Genomic DNA, 19,081 nt, shown 5'->3' on the forward strand with positions numbered 1-19,081 from the left:
CAAATCATACATAAAATTACATACGTACTTAGAGAATCAGAAAAAATAAAACAAATTTTGATCCTTAAAAACTTAAAAAATAAAACATATCTTTAATACTATTATCTTATCACACAACTACAATCAAACACAAAAGCTAACAGATTATATATATTGATACTATTTATGCATTAATAATGAAGCCAGTGCCATGTTTTAAAGCATTTAATTAAGAAATTAAATTGTATGTCCCCAAAATTGTATGTATGTGTGAATGTGTGTATATGTGTTGTGTTATGTATCTTTAGAGAGCAATCATTAGTCAGTGGGGAAAAATAGCTGATTTTAACATCTCTCTTGATAGAGTGTTGCTTATAGTTTCTTAAATGGTATTTTGTATGATAAAATTTCTCCAAATGTTAATAAATATTCCAATAAAAAGAATTCAATAGTGAAATATTTGAGAAGAAACTGCATAAGATATTCACAATACACCCTTAAAGATCTGAAGAAGGCCTACAGTAAAGAAATGTGTTTAATTTCAGTGTTTATCAATTCATTCAGCCACATATAGTTGTCCTGTGGAACATTTTTAACAATACTCTGAAGGAAAATTCTAGTAAAGTTAGTGGTGTGCTTTTTTCTGACTAAGGAGTTAAAATCTGCAAATTCAAAAAGAGAAGGAAATAACATTTCAAATATGAACTATAATCATAATAGATTATCCTAAGACTTCAAAGTAGTGGTATATGTCTTGAAAGGAGGATTAAGACAGCAATGTAATAGCTCCAAATATCTTAAAATGAAGGTAGTTTTTCTCTTTCTTAAGTCAAATTAGCTAAAATTATATGAGAGTATGATGTGTGGTACTTTCAGTTCTGGGATCTGAAGAAATAAAGGGAAATAAGGAATGTAAATATGTTTACATTATTTTAAATAAAGAAATAATAGACAAAATATAGTTGTGCTTCTATAGCAATCAGAAAGCTTTAACTGTGTAAAACTATCTATAGTTCACTGAAGCAGAATCAAATGGTAAAAAACGTGAATCTTATTTATTTATTTATTTTTTGAAGTTTCTTCCACCAGCTCATTTTCTAGTAGAAAGAAAAAAGAAAAACTTTTATCAAATACAATTTACAAATTATTTCAATTAAGTGTTACTTTAAGTGGTCCTATTGGTGCAAGACAATCAAAAGCCAGGCTCTGAATTATAGTCTGTGTCTCATTAATTCAAAACTTGCCATTTCTTTTTATAAATGCCATAATTTCAAGATCTAGTAAGATTATTTAGTCCCTCAGTTCTCTTTAACAAGACTTCAATGTGTTAAGCAAACGGGGTCTAATCAAATGAGACCTGAATCTTTCTAGGAAATAAATGCATAGCATTTATTTATGTGTATGCAGTAGATTTACAGGAATTTTAATATCAAAGAATGATCTTGATTCTTAGAGGTTTTAGGACATAGCCCTTAGGATATTAGTATATTCTTTTATTGTAGAAGTTATGAGAACTCAAAAAATACATTAGGTTACTTAGCTATAAATTCCTTGACTTCTGGGCATAATATTTCCTTCTGAAATTTAGAAAATTTTCCTATATAATTTACTACAAATTTTTAAAACTTTGTAGGTTAGCACAAAGCATGAAGACTTTCAAGAAAACAGATATTGAAAATTGAAAAGCTCATGTATTTCACACTAATGTATGTATTTATTCTAAAGATGTTTTAGTTCCATAGTTTGACTGGAATAGTGATTTCACTGGCGGACACAATTGTCAAAATTAATGAACTGAAAAGTTAGGATTTGTGTATATTTCTGTATTTAAATTAAACCTCAATTTTAAAAGAGTACTTTAGTTACTACTAATTCCTTTTTCTGATGTCTGATGTCCAGCCCCTATTCATCTACTAAAACATTGGAATAAAAGTATAAGGATTACATTAATATAACATTATTCTTTGCCAGTGGAGATTAATTTTTATATATATATTTCAATGCAACAAGGAGAAAAAAGAGGAAGAGAAAAAAGAGAAAGCTCTATTTTATCTCTGTGTTGCAGAGAAGTGATAACTAAATGGCAATTGGCTCTATTTGATCCATATTCTACAAGTGTGTATTAGAGCATATTGTGTAATAATAATAATGTGCCCTTTAGCCCAAACTTAGCACACAGTATGCTCTCAATAAATATAATCGATGGATGGATGGAAGGAAGGAAAGAGGAAATAAGGAAGGAAGGGAGCAAGGGAGGGTAGAGAAAGGAAGGAAGGAAGGAGGAAATTTTAACCCGACTACAAAAGCATTTGAAAACATTGGAGTTCTCAGAGTATGTCTCTATAAGAGAAAAGAAATTTCTCTATAAATTTATGCTGAACAAGCAGCCTTTCAGTCAGATACTCTGAGTTTATATTCTTCATGATTTAGTATTAACTTTATTTATATTTATTTATTCTCTGATATATTATAGGCCCCTATTTCCTATTCCAGAATTAGTATGATTAGCTGGTAATGTAGTTCTATATAATCAATTATTCCTTTCAACCTGTAGATGTTTCTGATTGTCTCATTTACATTTTCTCATCACAAAATCAAGTTCATTAGTTGTCAACTGGGAATGACACAAATCTTTGCTTAAAGTGAATTTAAGTGATTTAAGTCTACTAATATCAGAAAAGATTTGTATGTAGATCATTGGTTTAGGTGGCTCAATTTGTACCATTTACTAATTATAATATAAAAAATATATTTTTTAAAAGTTTCTAACATTGGGAATGAACTTACAGTGTAGTTATGTGGGGGTTCAAAAACAGTGAGAAATAAGCTTTAAATATAAGCAACATGGTTTAGCTAAGTAACGTGGTTCCAACACAATAGCTTCCCATAGGAGGATTTAGGTAAGCAAGCATTTACTGAACTGTGAAACATGATATCTTATCAAATTATTCTAAATTTATTTTTTAATGTGTATTCCTGGGTTAATTCCCAGTTCTCCAAATTAAAATATTACAGATTTAAAGAGATGGTCCATTTTTAATTATAGAGATGGAGCCATGTTAATTTGGAAAAAAAAATAACATCAAGATATCAATGGTAGTAGTTGTGTTTGAAAACATTCATTACTTAGAAGAGAATGAAAAGTAAGGAATGTGGGTAAAAATTTATTCAAAAAATTTCATTCTGCATTCTCATTTCCTTTTGCTCAGAGAAGTAGTGTAATAGCAAGAAAATAGCTATATTTTTGACTAACAAAATGTAAGAAAAAAGTAGTTTTCTCTCTTTTTCCATAATTCCTATCTTCCCTTTCATTAGTTATAATCAATTAGAATTTAATGGGGATTTATGATCTTAGTTATAATCTGTTTCTGCTTTATTCAAATGCTTTCTGAGATTTGCTTTGTAGCTTAATGTTATTTTTTTATATGTTAAACTCACTGTAAAATGATTTATATGGCACGTTTGGCCTCATAGTTTACTCTAAGCAGAGAATAACCTATGGCTCATCAAATAATGATTGGTATCTTTGAAGATAAACATGTCTTACCTTTACAAAATCGGGTATACCTACACATGAAATTCTATATCCCAGGCTTGGCTTTATTTCTTATCATCATTTTCCATTTTATAGTGTATGTCAAAAGTCAGTAAGTATATTATTAATTTTGAAAATCAGTTCCATTGTATTATATATTGCACAAGTATTTTGAGATTCACTTTAGTGGTACAGAAGTAGAATAGTTTAGAAAATGATACTCATTGTAGAGTTGCAGTGTTAGTGTCTGTGTGTGCGTATTTATGTTTCCCAGCACTCCAATCCCTTGAAAATTAACTTCTAGCTGTCATTTGTCCTTGACAGATCACTGCATTTGAGTTTTTAATGCTATTTAGATCATATTTTTGAACTCCTAAATTTAAGAATGAATCTTCTAAAATCTGTTTTGACATCTAGTATACTATTTTTAAAAAGAATATATGAAATTGCATTCAAAATTGTATATGTGGTACTAGTCCACAAGACCAAATGAAATGTAATTCATTTATAATTTTACACTTGTATCATTGTACACATTTTAACTTGCTTTCTGTTTAGAAGTACAGAGAAAAGACAATGACTTGAAAAATTCACATTTTTCAATAGTCAGGCCATGAAAATGGGAAGGATATTTGTACAGATGTGAGGTACAGATGTTACTCAGAACTGAAAAAATAAAAGAGTAAGAAAATTTCTTTTTGAACACACATTGGCAAATCAACTGATGAATGCAATCAACAATTTTTTTGTTCTATACATAAAATCATTTTTTTTTTAGTTCTGGAGTTATCTATGTGGAAGACATACTTTTGTTATAGTGGTAATTTATTTGTTTACATTTGGCTACTATTTACGTAGGATGACAGTATTAGCTATTTATCACTAGTTAGAATAGTCGTATAAATTTAGTGTCAGTGTGCCCAGTGTCTTAGTTTTTTTCACTAATGCATATTGGTTAGGCATTCTGTTTTTGACACATTACTAACACTAACATTCACAAAATAATTATGGAAGAGAAAATTGAAATGGGATAGCACAGTATCTTAACATACTTAGGAAATAAAAATCAGAGTGAGTAGTTGTATCATTTGTCAAAGAATGAGTGTACTAATGGTTATACTAAATAAAACTCTTTTTCCTGGGCTTTACAGAGAATATCCACAGGTAAGTTTTATTACTCATTCCTACCAGTCTTGCATTTTCACAGTGAGAGTGTTCAGTAATTCAAAACATGTTGATACACTATTATCTTATTTCTGGAGTTGAAAGGAAGATTGGATAAGTGTTAGAATATGTACCGATTTTTACAATGAAATTCAAAGCTTAATAAACTTTTTTCTTTCTATCTTCGAATTATTATTAATGAAGTTAGGTAATAATATATTTAAACATATATGTTAGCTTATATTATTTTGTTAAAAGAAATAGCTAAAGTACAAATTTAAAATGTTAACACAGTTTTTATTTTTCTGTGGCGGATTAATACAAATATTATTTTAAGGAGCACAAAACATGCCTATTAATATAATTGGAAATTCTAAATCTATATAATCTAAGTAATTATATTATTCATAATATTAAAATAATAATGATGAATGTTTTTAAATTTAGTTACCTCTATTCCACATTTTCCAACTAGGAAATTATAAGAACCCAAAGCCAATGTAGTATCAATTCACACTTGGAAAAATTTCTGTTACATACCATCTATTTAAAAAAGAGAATCAGGCACTCCTTTAATTTATTCATCCAAAAAAATTCATTAAATACCTTTAATTTGCCAAGTATGCTTTTAAGTATGAGAACAATGAATAAATTAGACAAAATCCATGAGCTCATGATGCTTATAATATAGTGAGGAAAATAGAATTCATCAATAAACACGCAAATGTGTAAAAGATAGTTAGCTAATGATAAGCAGTGCTGGTCTTGATAGTGTTTAAAGAAGGCATTTGGAGCAGAATCTTGAATGAACTGAAAGTGTAAAGCCTCCAGAGGGGTTGGGATAAGTGCCCAAGGCACTAGAATGCTTAGTGTCTGCTCGGAACTACAACACCAGCACTGCTGGAGGAGAGTGAGCAAGTACCAACGCAGTAAGAAATGAGATTGGACAATGTTCCAAAAGATAGTTTACTTGGAGTCTTTCTAAGGAGAAATGACATGGTGAATCATGTTTTATAAGGCAGACCATGGAAACTTGGATACTGTGATAGCTTTGTGTATGCAAAGAAAATCTGATTTGGGAATCATTTTTAAAGCAGAACCAATTGCATTGGCTGATAGATTGGATATGAGCATTGAGGGAAAGATAATTTTCTCTCTTGATTTCTAGGGTTTAGGATAGAACAACTCCCAGGGTAAATGGAGGTATCACGTCAGGTGGAAGGAGTAGTAGGAAATAAAGAATTTAAAAAATATAGTTCAAATAGAATAGGTAGGCAATTGGATGTGGAAGTCAGGGAGACATTTTTAAGAGAAAAATTGTGCCAGATAAAGTTAAATAGTCAAAGAAGACTTTCTTTAAGACTTGTACAATAGGGGATTATTGAAACAAAAGATGGAAAAAATTTTAAACACTGGAGCGAACTACTTGAAAATTACTAGAAGACATTAGTGAAGATGTCGGTCAATGTGATTAGGCCATCTGTGTTTGCTAATTCGAAATAAGTCTCCTATCTTCCCACAGAGACTGGGAGGTAGGGACCTTATCTTTTTTGATAATTTCACTCATGTGAGATATAAAACTGAAGGCAAGAATTAAGCAAGACAAACAGAGACTCATAGACACAGACAGCAGTTTAATGGTTACCAGAGGGAAAGGGGAGGTAGATAAGGGTAAAAGGGGTCAAATATATGGTGACAGAAGGTAACAACTTTGAGTGGTGAATACATAATATAATATACATGTGATGTATTATTAAACTGTATACTTGAAACCTGTATAATTTTATTAAACAATGTCACTCCAATAAATGTAATAACAAACAAACAAACAAACAGAAAAGATTCAAAAGAATGATTCCCAGGTTTTTGAGAAAGACATTCCTAACTAATAAAACTGAAGAGAGGCCAGGAGAAGATTTACATCTCAAAGTAGCAGAGAAAGAATTTACAATTGCAAGTGACCTAAAATAAATACTCTAAGAAAAGGGAGGTCAGAGGCTTCTAGGAAGGAAGAAACCGCTTTAAACTTAAGCTGAGGGGAACCTTAGGGCCACCTTAATCACATCCCAATATTATAGTATACCATATTGTGACAATTTTTGTTTTTTGTGACCCATTCAATTTAAAAAAACTACAAAATCCAAAAAAAGAGGAATATTCACCAGATGAATTTTAATTATAGGCATCTCTCAAACCTTTTCTTAACCATGTATTCTATTCAGCTACCACTCCACATCTCACTCCTCTATCCATCTATACCAGCTCTTTCTAATTTCTCTTCAATCATCTTATAAACATACTTCAATCACACTTCTATACACTCTACCATCAAAACTAATTTTTCTAAGTTATCAAGTGTTTATCATTAAATCCAGTAATCAATTTGCAGTCCTCATCTTAATTACCTGCAATATTTGTACCAATTGATCTCTTCCTCCTTTGTATCGTCTCTTTTTTTAATTGACATCCATAATCTACTCTTTTCCAGTTTTCATCTACCTAATTGATCTCTTTTTCTCGTCACCTTTGCTTGTTTCCCCTCAATTCTCTGACCCCTTAATACTGGAGTGCTCTTGACTTAAACTGATCCTGATATACACTTCAGTCTCAGTTTTAAATACCATCATATACTGATAAATCTGACATTTGTGATGCCAGTCATGACCCCAAAATGTCAAGCTCAAATGTCTGCTTATTCCAAATCTCTACATACCTGCTTTAAATCTAAACTTTTGAAGTCCTAAAATGAACTTCTGAGCTATATTCTCTAAACTTGGTCTTCTCAGATCAATTTTAGTAAAGGTAACTATATCCTACTGTTTGCTCAGATTAAAAAAAAAAAAATTCTTAAAGTCATCCCAGACTTTACTATTTTCTGTCATATACTAAAATATTATGATGCTTTAAAAATTTCATCTAGAATCTGATTATTTCCCAAACCTCCACTACTAATTTCCTGATCCAAAACTCCATCCTCTCTTTCCTGAATAAAAGAAGTAGCCTCTTAACTGTTTTTTTTTTTTTTAATCCTTTTCCTCCTAATTACATGACCACATGACAACCAGAACAAACTTTGTAAAATGTAAGTCACATCTCTCAGTCATCTGCCTAAATCCCTCAATGGCCTAACTTTTCACTTTGAGTAAAAGCCCAAATTCATAAAATGCCTACAAACCATACATGACTTGCTTTCTGATCTTTTCTCACAATATTCTCTCTTTATATCTTAATATTTTGCCATAGAAACTTCCTAGTTGTTACTCAAGCAAGCCAAGTACTCTCCTAACTTGGAATTTTCAGACTTCCTGTCCTACTGTTTCACTTCCAGCTATCCATATAGCTTTCTCTCCTCCTTCAAGACTCTCCTCCAACAAGTCTATAAGTGGGATCCTCCTTAGCATCTAGATGCACTAGGAATTCTCACATGATTCCAGAACACTTTTTCTTCCTTCAACACTTTATTTTTCAATAATACTTTCACCACCAGACAAATATTTATTCTGCTTATTTATTCATTGTCTATCTCCTATTCTTCATCGTTCCACTAGAGTATATGATCCACGAAGGCAAAAAATATGAATCTCATTCATTATAGTCTCCCTAGCACTTAAAATAGCACTAGTATATAGTGGATGCTTGAAAAGTGCTTGTGGAATGACTGAAGAGAATTCTTAAGGCTGAGCTTTATGTTTGATGAATAATATTTTTTCATTATCTTACATTCATTATTGTTTTTTATTGTCTTCATTTCGTCACTTCTTCTATTAGAAATTGTATCCAAACCCTAGCTCAAATGTTTACTATGTCATTTAAGAATGACAGATTATCTTTTTTAGACCAACTCAAATATTTCAGCCTACCAACCAACTAACTGGTATATACTGTGCAGTTGTCACATGACTGTACTGTTAGTAAACACAGAGTTTTATTGATAAGTCATTTACAAATAATTGAAGGCAAACTTCATAAATCTATTTAAAATTCTGCAATTCCATCATATAATTTTGAATAAAACACCCAGACATATGATCATATCAACATATTAAATGGCTTCTTGCAGTCTTCTGGAAAGTTGTATGGTATGTTCCCTGGACTCCCCATCTATCCTCTTCTTTCCTACTTCTTCACCCTCTGCTACGACTGATTTCAGGTAGTGTGACCTATACGGTCTCACTGAACCGAACATTTAGACGGTCCTATGTTTAGTTTAATGCTTTACTATTACTGTATTGAAATTCTTAATAATTTTTCAAGAAGAGGTCCTCATTTTCATTTTTCATTGGACTTTGAAAATTATATAGCTATCCCTGCTCTCTGCTCTCACTTAGAGAATCTCCAGGAACAATAACATATGTAAATGATTCAGTTAAAAAAGAGTGACTTTCAATTTAGGAAGCCCAGAAAAATTATGAAGCCATTATTTAAGGAAAAAATTTATGCACGTAAATATAATTAGACCAGGAGAATAATGAGCTAATACACTTAGTTTATTTTGTGAAGAGATTAACTGAGATGAGTGGAATTTCTCAAAATTTTAAAGTAACATCGTGTTATTAATCTTCATAAATATCACATCCTGAGTTCCCATTAAGTGGAGAGGAAAGCATTTACAGATGATTAAAATGCATGGAGCAAATATATTATAAACTTTCCAAGGAAGCACCAACTCAAAGATTTTAAACTAAGAAAGGGCAAATAGAAATAAAGAGAAACTTTGTTCTGTAAACTTCAAGATATAATTCAAGATTTAGTAACTTCAGATTTTTTTCTCAGATTAAAACCTGTCCTTTTCTTTATGAATTATAGCTTTTGTAAATATATTTTCATACAGTAGATTCACTAATATGTGTTGATTTTGAATTCGAAGACATACCGAACGTTTCAAAATGTGGCCTCAGATAACATGAAATCTTTTTTTTCTTCTTATTGGTGCTATGTAGTAATATTACATTGTAATGCTATATGTAATCACTGTATTGTGCTGGTATTAATATTAAGTTGTGTTTGTTTTTAAAAACTCTTTACAGCTATAAAGTATCAAAGCATTTGAGTGTTCTTTAATACTAAAATCATCATCTTTAAAAGGTACAGTATTTATATTTCAAGATGAGAAAGTAAGATTAATGAAAATGTTATTGTTAGAATAAGAAGAAAAATAATAAAATAGGAATAGCAAATTGTGAATAATTATTGTGAATAATTATTTTTCAGAAGAGACCACTGTGTCAATATTTAAAATATTTAACCGGAGTTTCTATTACCTCTGATTGTTCATATGACAAAAAGTGAATTATTAGAAAGATCACTTTAAAAAAATTACCCCACTAATTTTGCCCACTCTTCAAAAAAAGGAGAGAGAGATAAAAAAAAACTTAACTACAAGTAACTTATCGGATGTTATGGTAAAGAAGGAAAGTGTTTTATTCATGTAACAGGCTGCTCTTTCTCAGAGATGCAGATAAAACTGCATGTGAACTAGCAGCTGCTGTTAGAGCACTGCATGTCCCAGTCTGCTAAGGGAACACAGCTGGAGAAATGCACAGAGCATTTTCATCCTTAAATCAAGCACAGACTAGGAAGACATTTAATACTACATATGTAATACCATAACTATTGACAAAGTTAAGTTTCTGTTCTTTCTCCTTTTTCTGCACCCATTTTAAGTTAAGCCTCAATGATTCTTAGAGAGAAGCTTATAAAATACATTTTATAGCATTTAATGGCATTTAATTGTGAATTTTTTGTAATTCAAATTTTTATTTTCTTCGTTCTCTTCTTTTTCTTATCCTTCCTCCTTTTGTTACTGATAGTACCTATCAAGTTCTAGATACTGTTCTAGACCTGTTCTAGATATTGGGGATAATGTGGTGAACGGTTGAGGTCACTTCCCTCATTAAACTAAGCATCTAGTGGGCAAAAACATTATCTTTCAAGGCCATACTAACATCTATAAACTGACATTTTAATAACAGACATGAAAATTCATAATATGAAAAAATTGCAACATGAAATGAGAGAGAGAAGAGGAGAGGAAGAAAGAGTGGGTGAGAGAAGAAGAGAGGGGTAGGGGAGGGAGAAAACAAGTTTATTTTACCTTTCTTAGATATTTTGGAGAGATGGAAAGGAGGTCGTGGAATTCCCTGCTAAGAGCACTGATTATCATGGCATTTTAATGACTTTAAAAATCCCGTTACCAGATCTTTTTGTGATCCATTCTGCTATGTATATAATTTAGGATCCACAGTCCTCAGAAAGTCAACTCTCAACAAGTGTTTCCTTGATAGCTATAGTCAGTACCTAACACCATGGACATTTTCCAGAGATCTTGGCTCTAACTAGACTAACTCACTTGAAGAAGAAAAATGCTGACCTTTTCTACCTCTCTGAATATCTTAGAACTATTTATATAGTTGCGAAATAGTTCCGTTTGAAAATTTGTCAGTAGATTCTATGTGTTTCAATCTGGGCATAATTCAAGAGTAGTAAGTATTATAAAGAGATAAGCCTACAGCAATATGAGAAATTCCAAGCGTTACAGTGGTTTATAATTCAATAAGGAAGCAGGGAAAGCACAATCTCAGAGAGAGAGAACTTTCTAAAACACCTGCGTGAAAACATATTCAGTTAGACCTTACCGAAACAACCCTGTCGTACTATAGCTCATGATTATGAATACAGGATTATTTTCAGCTAGAGAGTAGCTCTGATCATTTCATCTCATTTATAAGTTATATTTGAAACATGAAAATAAGAGGATTTAGAAGTCAGGATCAAAAACAAAAGATAATTTGAGTTAGTTTATAGAAAGTCTTTGGAAAATAGAAGAGATAGAGTTTAACCAGTCCTCCAGGTTTATCTTGGGTAGGATCACAGGCTTGAATATTAAAATATTTAAAAAAGGGTGCTTTTTTTTGATAGCATACTAATAGCTTTTTAAGGAAATAAAAAATGATATTGAAACAAAATTTTAAAGAGCAACCTAAAAACATTCTCACACATTGTTTTTAAGTAATTATCTCTTGCTTCTTATTATCCTAAGAGATAAAATAGACATTTCTTAACTCTTACTTCTATTGGAAACCATTAATGTTTTCTGTCAGAATGCAAAGAAGCCAACTTTACTTGAGAACTACATTTCTACACAGAAATCCAGTGCAACATTGCACTTAATGTCTACTTTTTTGCAGGTCCAGTCAAAGTTTGTTTTCTCTCATTAAGGATCTGTCCAAAGAAGAAAAAGTTTTATAATATTTAGGCTGAAAAGATAGAATGTATGCTAAGATAATTTGAAAATAAAATCCCATTTCTCAGAAATGACAAAAATAATTAAGTTATAAGACTAGGCTAGCACTCATGGAATGGGGCACAGCTTACTATAGCCACACTTTCTTTCAGAGAGCAATATGTGCCAGAGTTCAACAGTTCTTTCAGGTATTTCTATCATGAAAGCCACTAGTAGCTTTATTTTTCTTATGAAACATGGCATTGCTATTAACTGACATCACAAAATCTTTAGGACTTGTGTCAAATTAAAATATACATATGTTATCTGGCATTGAATATTTTCACCCAAATATCTGTACCCAGTATCACACTTTGATTAAGACTTGTGCATACTAACTTCCCTCTGTGGAGAGTTGTAGCCAACTGTGATATTAGAGGAAGCACAGTCCACATAAGACCAACCTTACTTCTGACACCAAGTGCAAATTCAGAATCTTCCCCAAACCACCCTCAGCTTTGATAATTTGCTGAGGATAAATGCCAGATCTCACTTCGCAAAAGACTGCATTAACTGAAGTAATGCTCACTCTATTCTGATTGATAAGACCCTATCTGGAGTCATAACTGTCACACATTGAGAAAAGAAAAATAACACGTTTTCAGTAACATTTTACAACAAAGCAAATTTAGACAGGTAAAGAGAAAACTCAAAGGCCAAAAAAAGGATTAGTAGTTTTCAAACTTAGAAAGCAATAATATGCACAGGGCAGTCAGTCTGTCTTGTGTTGTTTCAGAGTTGTTTGTACTTTACGTGTCAGCACGGTATTTTTCTAAAACCAAGCTTTGGTGCTACAAAGTTGAGGAATTAAAAACTCAGAATAGTCGTAAACAAGCCAGCAATAGTAATAACCCAATCACTGGCACACAGTGCAGCAATATTTCACTCTGCCTGGGAAAGCTTTCACAGTTGCCGTGTTGCTCATTGAGCATGACTTTTATAATATATGGCTATTGGGCTTGAACTGTTTTCTATCCTAACTATGCTCTCTTATATACTCACCAAACATGTCTCAGGAAATGTGTGACCTTTATTTATTGCAGGTTTGACATTACATTACATTTCTTATTTTTCCCCTGGGCAAACTCTAACGCACTGAATACCAAGGTACATATCTCAGTCCAATGTTTCAACAGAAAAGATCACCAGAGCCCTGCATGCACAGGATATTAAACACACTCTACTTAGAGCATGATGAGAAATGTATCTTTATTCTGGTTTCAGAGTCTCTCTGTGAGAGTTATTCAGTGGAGGATATCTTTCCCTGCCCCTTCATGAAAACATGGCAGGCCCCATGCCTTTTCAGTTTATTCTTAGATAGTATACATTCTTGCAGTCATTTTAGGAACCAATATATTTGCCACTCATTAAAAAATAAAATTTCCAGTACAAGACTAGATCAAAAAATCCTAACTAGATATAACATAATATATTTATTTTCTCTTCAGCTCAGCTCTATGTGTGAAGGAAGGCTGAGCTTTCTCCACTCTTTTCATTCTCATCTCTTTAAGTCTCCCAGAATTGGGGTTGAGGCAGTGGAAGACAGAGTATAAAAATTACTTGAACTAGTTTCCATAATTTGGTTTAATCACTGTATTAGTTATTTAACTTTTATGTAACAATTTATTCCCAAATTTATCAGATTAAAACAACAAATGTTAATTATCTCATAGTTTCAGCAAACTGGGGCTAGCTTCACTTGGTCCGTTAGCTCAGGATCTCTTACAAGTCTGCAATCAAGGTATTGGCTAGACGACTGTCATTTCAAGGCCCAACACGAGGAAGGATTCACCTCCATGCTCATTGCCATGGCTGTTGGCAGGCCTCAAATACTTGCTCACTGAAACAGAAAAATCAGAAAAATCCTTGCCACATTAGTCTTTCCATAGAGCAGCTCAAAAAGTGGCCTCTGGCTTCTCTCACAGCAAGCAAATGAGAGAGGGGAGCCCAAAACAGAAGCCTTGGTCTTGTGATCTAATCTCAAGAGTGACATCCCATCATTCAGCAGTATTCATCAAAAATGATTTATTAGGTTCAGCATATTCTCAACGGGTGGAGATAACACAAGAGCATGAATACTAGGAAATGAGAAAAATCGAAGACCATCTTAGAGATTACTTATCACAATACCTCTGATACCAGAAGCTTTTAAAAGATGATTCTTTGCCTGCTTGTGTACCTTTGTGGGCCTTTGGGAGATTCCTGCCACTGGAGACTTCTCTCCTGTGATTACCTTGACCAAGCAATGAATCTCTGTCTCAGGTGGCCATGTAGATTCCTCCCTTAGTCTCTTAGCCAAGATGTGCTTAATAGCTTTCTTGGAATCTAGGACACCGCCTCTCCTCTTAGTAATATATGTCTAGTGCACCAAAAAAAAAAAAAAAATCGTCTATCTCTCTTATTTCTAGTGTTAGGAGTGCACATTGATTCCAGCAAAGTAACTCTCTACCACATGTGCTGTTAAGATGCACATTTACATACCATGCTTTATAATTTAGTGTGGGTCTTCTAGTCTCCTGTCACTCCCATGTGCACTCTCTAATCATATCTGTTAATACAACAATCCTTTATTTAAAAAAAGAAAAAAAAACTAACATGTTTTAGTATAAAAACAAATACTCAAGAAAATTCAGTTATATACTTATGTTAATGGAAATCAAAATCATTTTATATATTATCATTGTTTTCAAGGAATAAAATGTTTTTCTTTATTATTTTCTAATAGTCATAGATAAGGACATTAACCAGTTAAGCCAAATCAGCCAGAATATATAGCAGACAGCTTTTAAATGCCTTTAGCTATCATCAAAATCAAAAGTAGTGTTTAGCTTTATTTATTACTAATACTTATTTTATATTTCTCTATGGTCTCAAACTATTGAAGAATGTCTGTATTCCTTTAGGCTCTGATTTTTGTGTAGCAGTGTTGAAATTTAACACACTTATAGTATAGGCATGAAATTATTCTAAATAATAGTAGAAAATTGAAAGTATAAAACTAAAAATTATACTAAATAATAGGTGAAAACTATAAGAAAATAAACAATGTCTCTTCTGTTTTATCTAAACAGTTGATAATATGAGATAAATTTTACCAATTTAATTAACTAAAAGTAGTAATGAGTAAAGGATATACAGTAGGACAGGTCCAAAGCACTAGATTTACAGATTGTTGGCCCTAAGCTATATATCTCTTCTAGTTATTGTGTAACTTTTGAGTATTTCTTAGTTTTCCAGCACAGTTGATAAAGAGAAGAGATACTAAAATAAAATTATGTTCTTATTTTAATTTGAAGATCAGCACTTATTTAAGGATCTACAAAACACCACATTTCTCTATGACTTAATTTCCCTATTTACATAAGAGAAAGATAGAATTTGATGACCTCTCAAGTCTCCACTACTCCTAGAATTCCATAATTGTATTAAGAGTGCTGGAAAAGTTCTTGGAAAGAGAAAAAGAACAAAAGAAGTACACTTATGAACTCTTTTCATAAAGGTTATTCAGGCATTGAAGAAAAGATCACTAACAATAAAAGCAATAACTAATAATTATAAGGATTTTGAATGGTACAGTCTAAAATTTGAAAGGTAATAATGGGCCCAGATAGTGACAGCAAATCTGAGACATGACTTTGGCCTTGAAGTTTGGTAAGATTCTAATAAAACATGTTAGAAATAGTGTTGTTTTCCTATTCCTCTCATTCACACTGTATCAACATAAAGAGCACGCGATTATCAACAGCTAGAACAATTAGACCCAAACTCGTTAGAATGTGTATAGTTTTAACTCTTCTGGTTAACTAGGATAATGTATTTTCACTTGATTGACTAGCCAATTTGTGTATTTTAACAACAAAATTTTAGAGCACTATTATTACGAGAATGAGCACTTTTGAAATATTACATAAAATTTTTATGATTGTTAAGTTCAACTTTCTTTTTAGAAAGTTTCAGTTGTATTTGTTATGAAATTTTAAGTAATTTTTGAGGTTGATATAGCTTTGGTAGCTGTATGGTTGGTTATATTTTTCTGGTTATGTTTATGAGGGTTTCCAGCGGGTCAGAAACATTGTAAGAGATGATATGAAAAATCTGAAACAGTGAAATAAGGGTAGAAAACTAATGGTAGAGATTTCAAAATTCAGAACAAAAATCAGGCTTCACATAATAGAAGTTAAAAGTTTGAAATAATAGATAATTTTCATTTTTGAGTGAATGAGATATTATTAGTGAAGGGATTTAAAAGTTTGACATCACCTTGATGAATTCAAGTTAATTTAAATTAGCAATCTGATTTTGTCAGCATGCTGATAGTGTGTCATTCAGTGGGAAACTCAAGTTAACTAAACTCTCAGAGAACTATGTATAAATCATAGTGTAGAGATGCTGTTTTGGATAACTTGTAAGACACCGCTTAGATATTTTCTCATGATTCATTTTTCAGAATGACAAACTCACATTTTTGACTGATATTCCTTCTTTGCACATGTGAATACCATTAATTAGAATAATATCAAATGTCATTGGTTTAGAAGCCCTTCTAGCTCTAGAAATTGACTTTGTAGATTTATGACTTAAACCATTGATTTCTAGTTTAAGTAAGAGAAACTTTAACCCATTTCTCATTTAGAAAAAGAAAGTGCAGCTTGCTGTCAGTGTTAATTTAATTTTACATAAACACACTCTTTTAGAATGAAGCAAATCTGACTGGTTTTCAATACAAAAATAGAATTTAATAATTTTTAAATATTTTTAATAATTTTTAATAGTTTAAATAATTTTTTATGTGGTAAATTTCAAAGCATGGAGCAACATAAAGTAGAACATCTAGGATTTGACATTTTCAGCAATTGAGAATTACTATATTTGGTACATGGAAATACCACTATTAAAACCAGAATGTTTTAAATAGAATATCATTTGTTTCCAAAGACTATTGATATATTAGAGCAATGCAAAAATAATAATAAAAGCAATGTCTATGGCCATACCACCCTGAACAAACTCGATCCCATCTGATCTCGGAAGCTAAGCAGGGTCGGGCCTGGTCAGTACTTGGATGGGAGACCACCGAGGAAGACCAGGTGCTGTAGGCATAAAAAATAAAAAATAAGGGATTGTAAGCTGACAAGGTCCTTGCAATCTGTGAGGTCAACCAAGGGTTGCCTCGCCTAAAAAAAAAGATAAAAACTGATAATAAATTAAAGTGTTTCATAGGGGAAAGGTTAGGACTGTAATTCTTGAGATATCCCAAGGTAAACACTGTAGCTCCAAGTGCTGCCAGCAAATGTTTCTCGAGGCATATGGGATATAGGTTAAATTTTAAAAGGAATCTCCCAGATATCAGTTGCTATGTACAAACCTAATTCATGTTTTAAATGATGGCAGTATGAATATTTTTTTTCAAAAAAAATGCTATTGTTTTCAGAAATCGTGGAAAATATCATATTTTCATGTAATCAGTAATGACATATCTGAATTGATATTTCTATTATCAAATATTCTAATGTGTTAAGAATTATGCTCAATAGACCAAAGTAACTGTATGGAATTATGGAATTTATTTAGAGAAACTCTATCATTATATATGTTTAATAATTTAAAAATCTTGATTTATCTAACTCTACTACATGTCTAAAATTATTTTCATATTTAAAATATAATTAAAGTTAAAGTGAAAAAATTGTGTTTCCCAAATCTGATAATGATTTCAATTTGAAACCTAAAAGGAGAGATTCTGAAAATTCATCAAGAAAAAATATATCCAATAAATAAGGAAAAGTTTAATTAGATACTGGGGACAATAATATGTTCAAGAGAACATAATAACATACATTCAAGAGACTTACAGGTATAAATAAGATATAAATGATAGTTAATTAAAAGGAATCTCTATTTCTTCAGAAGTATGAGAAATGCTATATGGAATTATTTGTATTTATAACTTTCTTCCTTTTAGCTGAATATTTTCTGTACCTCATTCCCCTTTTGGACATATAAAATGACTACAAAATTTTATCATATGTAGAAATATATGTCATCCATTTTTTAGGGAAAACATGATACCTGTTTAACAAGTTGTTTGCAATGGTTCATATGATTTTGTCATGAGGAAATAGTACATACATATAAAGTAAGAGAAATCACATTTTTAGCAATTATTTTTTAGCCCATCAATGTTCTTTTGTGAACAAACCATTTATTTCCCTCCCCATGAAAGAGATCATGACATAACTTCACATTCATCCCCAAACTACACTAGACATTAGGCCAAGTAGCTACTTTTGGCAGAAGAGCAAATAGGCAACAGAGGCCATTCTTACTAATTGCTGCAATGATACAGGTATGGGATTATGAGGGCCTGTTTTAGCTGCCAATTAGAAAGGAAGGAACATACCTTACAGGGATGAGAAATGAAATGATGATAATGAGTGTCTGATAACAAGAGATAATAATAAGCACCCATCACAGCAAACAATCCCTTTCTCTTTTTCAGAGACTGTTAATGAATAATGTTAGCTGGAGTAATAGACTTAGGTGTAATGACTAATGTTCTCTTACATAAATTTATTGAAAATGAATTAAGGATTTGACAATTAGGTGTTTTTTAGTGACTTTCAAGATCGTTTAAATATTAAATTGCAGGTTTTGTAGCTCAGAGTTAAGTGATTTTTAAAATTTAGTATTTACTTATTGAACTTCTAACATATACTGAGTACAGTTAACATATATAGATTAAAAGAGACAATCTACGCCCTCAGTAAACTTACAGTCCATAAGAGAGAGAGAGAGACAGACACAGAAATGGTGCAATCCATCATATAAAAGCATTACACAAAAGGCGAAAAGGTAGCAAAGAGTTGGGAACTATATAAGCAATCCTGAGAGGGTAAGGAAGGCTTCAGACTATGCTTGAGCCCTCCCTAAAAAAAGAAATGTAAACTTACCTCTCATATAAAAGATGGAAGAGCATTGGTTCCAGGAAAGGTAACAGCAAGTTCATAGAACACATAAAAGGCTCACATAAAAGAGCATGGTATACTTTGTTGGAGATGAAGTTTAAAATGAGGAATGATGTGAAAAAAGACCAGACATGTAATTGGAATCTGCTCATCACA

At 31.7% G+C, this 19,081-nt stretch overlaps 1 protein-coding gene and 1 non-coding gene across 4 annotated transcripts in view; both read left to right on the forward strand.

Moving 5' to 3' along the window:
• The window catches only part of GRID2 (glutamate ionotropic receptor delta type subunit 2), a 1,244,525-nt gene that overhangs the window by 587,730 nt on the left and 637,714 nt on the right, over nt 1–19,081 (forward strand). The gene's annotated exons all lie outside the window — the stretch shown is intronic.
• LOC120588611 (5S ribosomal RNA) lies at nt 16,941–17,059 on the forward strand. The gene has a single exon (XR_005649266.1). It is a non-coding gene; the product is annotated as a 5S ribosomal RNA (ribosomal RNA).

Source organism: Pteropus medius, unplaced genomic scaffold (assembly GCF_902729225.1).
Source record: "Pteropus medius unplaced genomic scaffold, Ma_sr-lr_union100, whole genome shotgun sequence".
In the NCBI taxonomy this organism is placed as follows: Eukaryota; Metazoa; Chordata; class Mammalia; order Chiroptera; family Pteropodidae; genus Pteropus; species Pteropus medius.